Raw genomic sequence first — 10483 nt, forward strand, 5'->3', positions numbered from 1 at the left:
AATATCTTAGCAACAAAAAAATAAAAATTTTTTTAAAAAGAAAGAAAACAGTAAGTTGATTTGTTCACTATGCAGATATGTAAGATATAATATTAGGAATTCATGAAGGAACATTTGAAAGGCCAGGATTGAAAGGCAGACAAGATCATCAGTCTGAACATGAACCATCTGTGTTTAGCCACGATTTGGTTGTTGCAGGTGTTCCAAATACCTTAACTCTTTCTAATTTCTTCAGAATATAGTTAAGCATTAAGCTATTATAAATATAAATGTAAATATCCCAATGGCACTTCCGTGAGTAGTATGAATTTATGTTGGTTAAATGTGGATGTATAAATTTGAGAGCTTTGAGAAGGATATAGTTTTTTTTTAATTATGAGGAATTCCATATTACAAACACCATCTTTGGTCATTAATTGTCAATGGTATATTATGAAAATTATATGAATATTTATCCTAACAATTTTGACAACTTTTGTTTATTCTTCATGACTCTTGCCACCATGATCAAACTACTTAGATTTTTTTAACCATTTTCAGTAGTAGTATCTGAGTAAGTCTCAAAATTTTTCATTTGGAGACTATGAATATAGTCTGGTTGTGCTATAAATACACAACTTAATCTTTTTATTGAAAAATTATCTTTGATTAGTAGTTTATCACAGGAACTATATAGTCAGGACTTTTTAGTTGCAAATGAAAGAAACCCAACTTAAACTAGCTTATTTAAAATGGAAATGTATTGACTCAGAATGACAAAGGTATTGCTGCTAATCCAAGATCAAACAATGTCATCAGGTTCTCCTTTCTTGGCTCTATTTCTCTGTGTAGGTTGTGTAGGTGCCAAGGAAAGCTTCCCCTCTGTCCTCTATAGGTTTGCTGAAAATGAACTGACAATAGGCAGATTAATAAGAGGAAAAAAGATATAAATCTATTTAATATGCATATGCATGGGGCAATCACAAGAGCGTGATTACCCAATAGCCCAGTGAGGTACAGATGCTTATATACTCTTCTCCACAGGGAAATGTGGGGAAATGTGGCCATTTTGAAGGGTAGTAAATTATTTTTAGGGGGAAGGAATGGGTTAGTAAATAATTCTGTTTGGGAATTGAATGGGACCAGAGAACAATGTCTGGGCTCTGAATATGATGTTTAATTTTTGGTTTCTTCCTCTGTGATATGAGTTTTAATCTTCTCTGGTTAATGAAATTTAGTGGAGATGATCGAAGGCAATCATGTTCCTCTTTGGTGGGTCCAGTTTCTAGGTAGATAAGGGAACTCCAGAGAACATCATCCTGTGCTTTGGGAGTGACAGAGGACTGAGGGGTCAGAGAGACCTGAGGCTGTTTCTGTAGCTTAGCACGTTAAAGCAACATATTTTAGGATATTGGCATCATACTAAAGATAGTCTTTCTTCATGGTGCAGAAATAGTGGTTAATGGTGGTCCTGGAGTTATACCTTTCCAGCATTGTGAGTCCATATCTTTTTCTTTCTTGAGATGAGGTCTCACTATATTGCTCAGCCTGGTCTCAAACTCCTGGGCTCAAACAATCCTCCCACCTCGGTCTCCTGAGTAGTTGGGACTACAGGCACATGCCAACACAGCTGGCTAATATTTAAAATTTTTGTAGAGATGGAGTCTTGCTATGTTGCCTGGGCTAATCTCTAACTCCTGGGCTCAAGCTATCCTGAGTAGTTGGGATTACAGACTTAAACCACTAGACCCAGCATAAGCTCATATTAAAGAACAACTTGCCCCACTAATTTTTTGTTTGGTGTGGGTTATACTCCAACTCCAAAGCAAGACCAAGAAAATTGCCCAAATCCTATGCCTACCTCTGTTGGCAGGGAAAAAAAAACCAACTACTGAAGAAGGGGGAAAAAAAGAAAGCAGAAAAACTTGCTAGTCAGACAAAAATGTTAACTGAGAGGAGCCAGAAAGTAATTTATAAACATCATAAAACTCACTGAAATGGCCGTAAATTTAGGAGTGTATAAAATGGACTTGTTCTTACGAAGGAATCACTGGGCAGGAGTGGGATGCTAGAAGCCACTTACAGGTACTGCTCTCCTGGGGAGAATAGTCAAAACAAAATCAACTGTGTCAAGCACATAGTTAGGCTGCACGATAACCCTGTGGTCTGTACTCAGTCTCTGGGGGCCTTCAGCTTTCCTAGAAATTTAAGAAGTACTATCCTCCAAATTTTCAAATATTCCCATCTTTAGAAGTCCATAAGATTTGTGAGATGTTTGGAGTTCCACAGATCCTCTAGGGAGCTCCAATATATGTGATGGAGACTAGAAGACCCATGGAATTTCCTGGATGCTGGCCAACTTACAAATGCAGACTAGATAGGTTCAGTGTTTGTTAACTGCACACTACAGCAGTGGTTCTGAAAGTCTGGACCTCAACCAGCAGTATAAACTACACGTGGGAACTCATTAGAATTGTACGTTCTCAGGCCTCCATCCTAAGTCTGCTGAAGCAGAAACTCTGAAGATAAGGATCAGCATCTGTGTTTTACCAAACCCTCTGGGGGATTCTGATGCAACTAAATTCTGAGAACCAGTGACCCAGACTAGAAATGCAGTTTACAAGCCAGATTCTTGAAACATCCTTGGTGGTGGTTCATATTATTGATCTATCAGAAGAAAATGGGCCAGTTATTCAGAATAACACTCAAAGGGACTTTAAATAACTCCCAGTTAGGTTCATGAAGAATTATCATGGCTTTAGTGTAGATTATACTGTTTTCTGGTCATTTATTCCATAAATCAATGGACTGTGTAATTATATAAGAACAAAGTATTTTGGTAGGGTTTTCCCTTTTTCATCTATTTTATATAAATGGGCTGTTATTATTTTCCAAATTAATAGTTGTAATATATTCTGATTTATATAATGCAATGTAAAATTGCCATAATTACATTTCATGAAAAACACAGCTTGTATGGTAATGCTAAAATGATCAATGTAATGTAACATTCTGCAAAACGCAAATGTAGGAATTCACCCAAAAGTTAAAGCTTGGAAATTATTAACCACAGTTTTAGATAATAGAATGTACATTAAACAATGCAACTGTGATTATATATTTTTGGTAATAAATAACAAAACTCAATTATACCCTTGCTATGATATAGAAGTGGAGGTAAAAATGGAGATTTGAAGAATGGAGTGAGGAAATTTTTAGGAAAATACACTTCATGGTCTCTAAGAGTTAACATTAACTCATTGGAGCATTAAAACATTACTACGAGGTAGGTGCTTTTATTAACTTGCTCTACTTCAGAGAAAAGAAAACAGGCTTAGAACAACTCTTAGAAGAAAACATAGGGGTAATCTTCATGATCTTGGACTAAGCTATGGTTTCTTAAGTATGCAAAAAGCACAGGCAATCAAAAAATAATAGCTAAATTGGACAAAATTTATAACTCTTGTGCTTCAAAGAACATCATTAAGAAAGTAAAAAGACAACTCACAGAATGGGAAAAAATATTTATCTTTATCTAGAGTAAACTGGTATCTAGAATATATAGAGAACTTTTACAACTCAACAAGTAAAAAGATAAATAATCCAATTAAAAATGAGGCAGTAGCCAGGTGCAGTGACACGTGACTGTAGTCTGTCCCAACTACTCAAAAGGCTGAGACAGGAGGATTGCTTGAGCCCAGTAGTCCAGGGCTGTAATATGTTATGATTGCATCTGTAAATAGCCACTGCACTCCAGCCTGGGCAACATAGGGAGACCCTGTTTCTAAAAAATAAAAAATAATTGGCAAAGATCCTTTTTTTTCTCTTGCAGTTTTATAACTTTATTTGACAGTCAGCGATTAGTTCTCATCCACACTGACAGTCTTCAGACTTTTGAAAGTGGTAACAGCTACATAGGTAACCAAAGCATGGAGCTTGTTTGGTAAATCTTCATCCTCATTGTGTTTACTGGACAACTGCACACAGATACAATATAGGAAATGCCTTATTCCTTTGACTCAAACAGCTTTGTTGAGCCTGGTATCAATGCACACATCTAGAGTACCCATCTCCTTCACTTCAAATTTCTGCATCTCTTTGAGTGCCCAGGGGCATGCTTCTTGAAGCCACGGATGCACTTGTGAATGTCAATGATGTATTCTCAGGTCACCACCTCACTGATGGGAGAACAGCCCTTCTTCTTAGTATGCTTCTTTGCAGGAGCCATTCTGCTGGGCCCAAGTGGGAAAAAAGAGGGCAAAGATTCCGAACAGACATGTATCCATAGAAGATATACAAATGGCCAGCAAGCACATGAATAGATGCTCAATATCATTAGTCATCAAAGAAAAGCAAATCACGACCTCAGTGAGATACCACTTTACACCTATTAGAATGGCTAAAATCAAAGACAGAAAACAAGAGTTGACAAGGATGTGGAGAAATTGGAACCCACTGCTGGTGGGAACTTAAGATGGGAACTTCAGACTATTTGGAAAATAGACCGGCAGTTCGTTCTTCAAACTATTAAACATAGAGTTACCATATGACTGAGCAATCCCACTCCTAGGTCTAAACCTAAAAGAAAGAAAACATACATCCTTGTAAACACTGACACACAAATGTTCACAATACATTATTCATAATAGTCGAAAGATGGAAAAACCCAAATGTTTATAAATTGATGAATGGATAAACAAAATGTGCTATATCCATACAATGGGATGTTATTCAGATAAATTTCTTCATAAAGAGGAATGAAGTTCTGTTACACGCTTGTAAAGCAAATAACCAAACTGTTTTTTATCTCTATTCACACGCTTAACCTAGAACACTTCTGTGACCAGCTGTGAGGGTATCCCTCAATTCAAGTCAATTCAATTCTGACTACCTGGAGATAGTGTCAGATCCCACAGATTGAGGGCTTTGTCCCACAAGACTGCCCCCATTTCAGAGGCCAGTCACAAATAGTAGATCGTCACCTACGTTTCTGACTAATAGGCTATAAATCAGGGTTCTTACTGCCACTTCCTTGGGTTAGATTAATTTGCTAGTGCAGTTCACAGAACTCAGGGATACACGTTTACTGATTATAAAGGATATTATGAAGATGAATAGCCAGATGAGAGATGGACAGGGCAAGGTGTGAGGTGGCAGGCCATGGACCAAACATATTTCATATTATACTGCAATACTACAGCATGCATAAACCTTGAAAACATTACGGTAAATGAAAGAAATCAGGCACACAAGACCGCATATTTTATGATCCTCTTTACAAGAAACACCTAGAATAGACAAGTCTATAGAGATAGAAAGTAGATTACTGGTTGCCTAGGGCTAGGGTGATGCCTAAAGGGTACAGGGTTTCTTTTGGGGCTGATGAAAATGTCCTAAAATTGGCTATAGTGGTGGTTGCACAACTCTGTGAGTATACTAAGAACCACTGAATTTTAAAATTATTAAATTTTTAAATTTTTACATTCTAAAACTTTAAATGAGTAAATCATATATTAGTTATATCTCAATAAAGCTGTTACAAAAAAGATAGAGAGAGAGAGGGAGAGTAGAGAACGATTAGAATGCTTGGGAGAGTAGAGATTTAGGATAACTATCGGGGTTAATGTGATAGGAATTGGTGAAAGATAAACTAATTCTGTCCAGTGCTGTGAAACCAATTGAAATTAAATGGCATGCTCGTGCAGAGTGTTAATCCAGCGGCAGCAGCGGAGTTCTGTAGCCTTCAGCTCAGGCTCTGGAGGGCAGGGAGAGTGAACAGGCTGGAGGGCTGCGTGAGAGAGAGCTGAATTTAGGTCAGGGTGCAGCCTTGGTCACCATATGCCTTCCCTGGGTTCTTGCCCTCTTCTCTGACCATTCCTTCATGTTTTTCTTTCTCCTGTCAATCTTTCTCTGTCCATCCTCCAAATGTCTGTGTCCTTAAGGGCTCCACATGCCAGTCCTCTCCTCCTCTCCCTCTATCCTCTCCTCCCTTGGTGAGCACACACACATTCTCATGCTTCAACTACTATGTCTAAAATATGTCCCTACCTCAGACCTCTCCTGAGCATCAAATACAGTTATTGAGCTGCTCACTGGGCATGTCCACCTATTTGTCCCACACACGTTCCAAACTCAAATGCCCAACTTTGCTCCTTCTCCATCTAGCATGTCTTCCTCTACTCCCTGTCTTGGAAAATAGAAAGAAAGACTTTGAGAGTGAACACAGTTTTGCACACAGTAGAACAGGAGTTTCATAGAACCCTGCCAAATAAAAATTATAGGAGGCCATTGTTTCAGACTGTGAGACCCTGATCTCTAAATAAATAGCCCGAAGTAAGCTGATGTTAACTAATCAGTTATTTTTCTATTGTTCTAAGAGTAGCTAATGCATCTTTGTTCTTTGCTCCTGCTTTCTTCAGCCCTTCTCTATCTGTAAAGCCAAACTCTTCTGCTCAGTTCCTTGGAATACTAATTCTATTTTATGGAATGAAGTGGTGTCCTATTTTAGGATCACAGCTAAAGCCAAGGGAGATCTTTAAACTCAATTTGTTGTAATTTTGTCCTTTGACAGCCCCACAAAATGAGATGGTTTATAGAGGCAAACTGAACCAAGAAGTGATAGAGATTATTACAAAATTATCCTTTTGATCAAATCACTCCTTTGGTGGAAAACTTTCAATTATTCTTTAATGTCAGAGATGAAAACCCAAATTACATATGCTGTTACTCAGAATTCAGCTTTAGCTGTATATTCAATTTAAAGGGGCATGTATCAAACATAAATAATCTAGGCATATATTTTGATCTATTAATAGACCTTGACCCCAAGTAGCTTATGGTCTAGGAAGGGAGGTTCATGAGTAAAGAAGTGTCCATCCAATGTGATAACTGTAAATAAGGACTAAGCCCCGATGCTATGACAGCACATAGGGCATCTTACCCTGTAATTTGGAGGGTAGTATGTCTTAGAAATGGCTTCCCTGGGGCCATGAGAGTTCCTGAAACCAAAAAGATAAACAACAGTTAGTCTCCTGCAGTGGAGGGAAGAGTATCCAGGCATGAATTTGGACTATCTTGAGGCCTCTTCAGTAATGTTGAGTGCAGACCCATTGACACGTGGAAGGGGAAACTGGTGAGTGTCCAGAGTAGTTTCAGTGAATAAAATGGGAGCACAATTGAATGAGATACGAGAAAATGGACACAAAAGGAGATATAACATTTTTCCAACAACCTTGGCTGTGAAAAGGGAGCAAAAGATAAGGCAAGAGGTAGAAGGGGGTGTGGTTTGGGCTTCTTTACACATGTGCTTTTCTAAGATAAGAGAGATGTGAGCAAGTCTAAATGTTGAAAGGAAGAAGCCACAGTCACAAGACTGGGGACAGCAGTGGAGCAAAATGCCTAAAGTGGGAGAAGCTGAGCAGGGTGAAGGCGTCAGCCTCATTCTGTGGGATTAGAGAGGGGGGATGAATGTGGTGGATAGGGTGACAGGAATTTGGTGGATTTCATTTTCAAAGTCAGTGAGGGGACAAGTAGCGCAGATGGTTTGCAAAGTGCGAAGAATGTTTGAAACAGCCATAATGACTGTAGAAGAATTGGGTAGGAAGGATTGAGTTATTATAGTGAGGAAATGAACTGGTATTTTTCATGAAGTTAGGGAATAGCTAAAGGAGTAGTAAATAAGTAGAAAAATTGCAAAGATAGGAGATGGAAATTTGAAAATTGAATGTTTATTTAATGATTTCAGAGGTAGATCAAATCCCAGGCGAAGATAAAGTTTTGACCTAGCCATTGGGCTGAATGGCTAACTGTTAAAAAAGATATGAAAGTAACTGGAATAAAGAAAGTCAAGGGGCTGAGACTCCAACAAGTTGAATGGAGCATCCAAGGGTGCACTAAATTCTCCTGGCTGATGGCAAGCCCTGGAGAAGAAGGCTATGGCCTTCAGGGAATGAGGAAGAGGGAGTAAGGAGATGAAGGTGAGGGTCCAGTGGAGAGAATGCTACCACTGGATGGCATGCCCCTTCCTTGCAGATGCAGACTTTCTATAAAATAATGTAAAAATGATTCTGAAGCTTCCTCCCTACTTCCAATGTATTTCTGATCATATTACTCCCTGTAAAGGAAAAAACAAACAGTTTTTTTCTCTATACTCTCACGCTCAACACAGAACATTTCTGTGACCAGATGTGCAGGGGGTTTCCCCTAGTCACCAAGCAATTCTCCAGAGGATGCCAACTGGCTGTCCTATCATTCAATTAAATTCTAACACTATCTACCTGGAGATGGTCTCAGATCCCACAGGTTGAAGGCTCAGGCCTACAAGACTGCCCCCTACTTCAGACATCAATCCCAAGTAGTAGGTCATCACCTATACTTCTGACAGACTGGCCACAAGCTAGGGTTTCCAAGACCTTGAGTTCAATTAATTTGCTATGACAGTTCACAGCACTCCGGGAAGCACTTACTTACATTTGCAGGTTTATGATAAAGGGTATAATGAACGATGCAGATGAGCAGCCAAATGAAGAGACAGATAGGGCAAGGAATGGGGGGTGGAGCGTGGAGCTTCCACACCCTCACCGGGTACTCCACCCTCCCAGCACCTCCAGACACTTAGGAGTTTTTATAGAGCTTAATCTCCAGCACCCCACTCCCTTGTGCCTGGAGGTGGGCGTGGGGAGGGATGGTGGGTGGAAAGTTCCATCTTCTAGTCCTCTGATCACTTGGTTTGTCTGGTGACTGGCCCCACCCTGAGGTTATATGAGGGCTTCACCTTAAGTCACCTCATTAGAGTAAACTCAGGTGTTAGAGGCTCATTATGAAAAACAAAAGACATTCCTATCACTCAGGAAATTTCAAGGGTTTTAGGAGCTCTGTGACCGAAACTGGGGACAAAGATCAAATATATTTGACATTATCCCACACTGCTCTACTCAAAACTTCCCACCTCCTCCCCATGTCTTCTCCTTGCCTTCCCTGCCCAGCCGGTCCACCTTTCTGACTTCATCATTTGCCACTTTGCCACTTGCCTGTCCTCCTCCAGCCACACTGGCTCCCTTCCTATCCCCACACCCAACGAAGCTTGTCCCCACCTCAAGGCCTTTGCACTTGCTCTTCCCTCTGCCTGGGAAGCTCTTCCTCCAGCTCAGAGCTGCTCTCAGCTGTCACATGCCCAGCCTTCCCGGTCTCCTCCTGTGCCTGCCCCCAAAGTACTTCCAGCCTACATCCCTGCTTAATCTCCTCCATGGCACCCACCACCAGCAAACTGTATATGTACATTTCCTTTGTTGTTTTTCCTAGTATACTTCTCCCAAGGATATAAGCTACAGGCGGGCAGAATGTTTGATCATTCTGCTCACTGCTGTATACACAGAAGGCATAAATACATATATATTTTTTAATGATGGCAGTGGCAATAGGTGGTGACAAGGACCCTGACCCTATCTATGTGCAGTATGTGAAGGAACTTAGGGACATGTTTCTGTTGAGGGAAGACGTAGGGAGGGAAGAGCGTGAGCATGCCACCTTCCCACACACAGTGGCGTTCCAGTGGGCACCCTGGGCAGTGTTGGTGGACCCATGGGAGGTCACTGATAGGAAGCCCATTGATGGGACACAAAGGCAGGGAGGGTGCACGACCAGAGGAACTGACTTTTCAGAAAGTCTCCAAGGACAAAGACAGGGATGGGAAATGTGTTCAGATTTGCTGGCTTTCCAAAAGACGTATTCTCAATAGCCCGTCTGGATTGACTGCACTTCTGAAGGAACCCACGTGAGAAATAGCAGCAGACACCAACGCATGGGAGGAACACAAACATTTTGGAAGGATTTGCCCATCTTGTGGATGCATGCGTACCGAGGGCTCCCTGGCCTAGAAGTAGGAAGGCGGGCAGGGCGAGGGTAGGTAGAGATTGGCTAGCACCAGGGCACCTCACCAGTGTCCACAGCTGCAGCTCTGAGGAGTGAAGGGTGGCACTGGAATAACGTCAGGTCCAGTCAGGCTTCCCGTTCACTCTCCCCATCAAATGTGCATTCCCAGCATTTTCTTCCCTCCACACCTACACTCACCTACACAGTTCTCCCTGTCTGGAATGCCCTTCCCCTCTCTGCAGCTCAGCAACTGTTCACATTTTGGGCATCCTTCAAGATCCAATTCAAACTCTATCCCCCCGACAAAGTTTTCCTTCACAACCCCAGCCTGGAGGGATGGCCCTTTGCCTTGCATTCCTATTGTAGTTATTGACTGTAGAATTCATTTAGCAATGAATCACCCACTGTCTTATGACACCTCTTGAATTATTGCATTGAACTCTTATTTCTGCCTTCTGGGTTGTGTAACTTTTCTTGTGACAATGCCTTGTCACTGCAGGTTCCCTGTTGGCTTCTTGAAGAGAGGGGCAGGTTTTGTTTGTCCTGGGAGCCCCTATGTCACCCGACATAGCCCCTTACACATGGAAGGTATCCAGATCATGTAAGTTGATGTGCTGTATTAATCACTAATATT

General features: G+C 40.9%; 1 pseudogene; it reads right to left on the reverse strand.

The window, feature by feature from the left end:
* Positions 1-3839: 3839 nt before the first annotated feature.
* LOC123647377 lies at positions 3840-4235 on the reverse strand (annotated as a pseudogene).
* Positions 4236-10483: the final 6248 nt, after the last annotated feature.

Source organism: Lemur catta, chromosome 11 (assembly GCF_020740605.2).
Source record: "Lemur catta isolate mLemCat1 chromosome 11, mLemCat1.pri, whole genome shotgun sequence".
Taxonomy (NCBI): Eukaryota; Metazoa; Chordata; class Mammalia; order Primates; family Lemuridae; genus Lemur; species Lemur catta.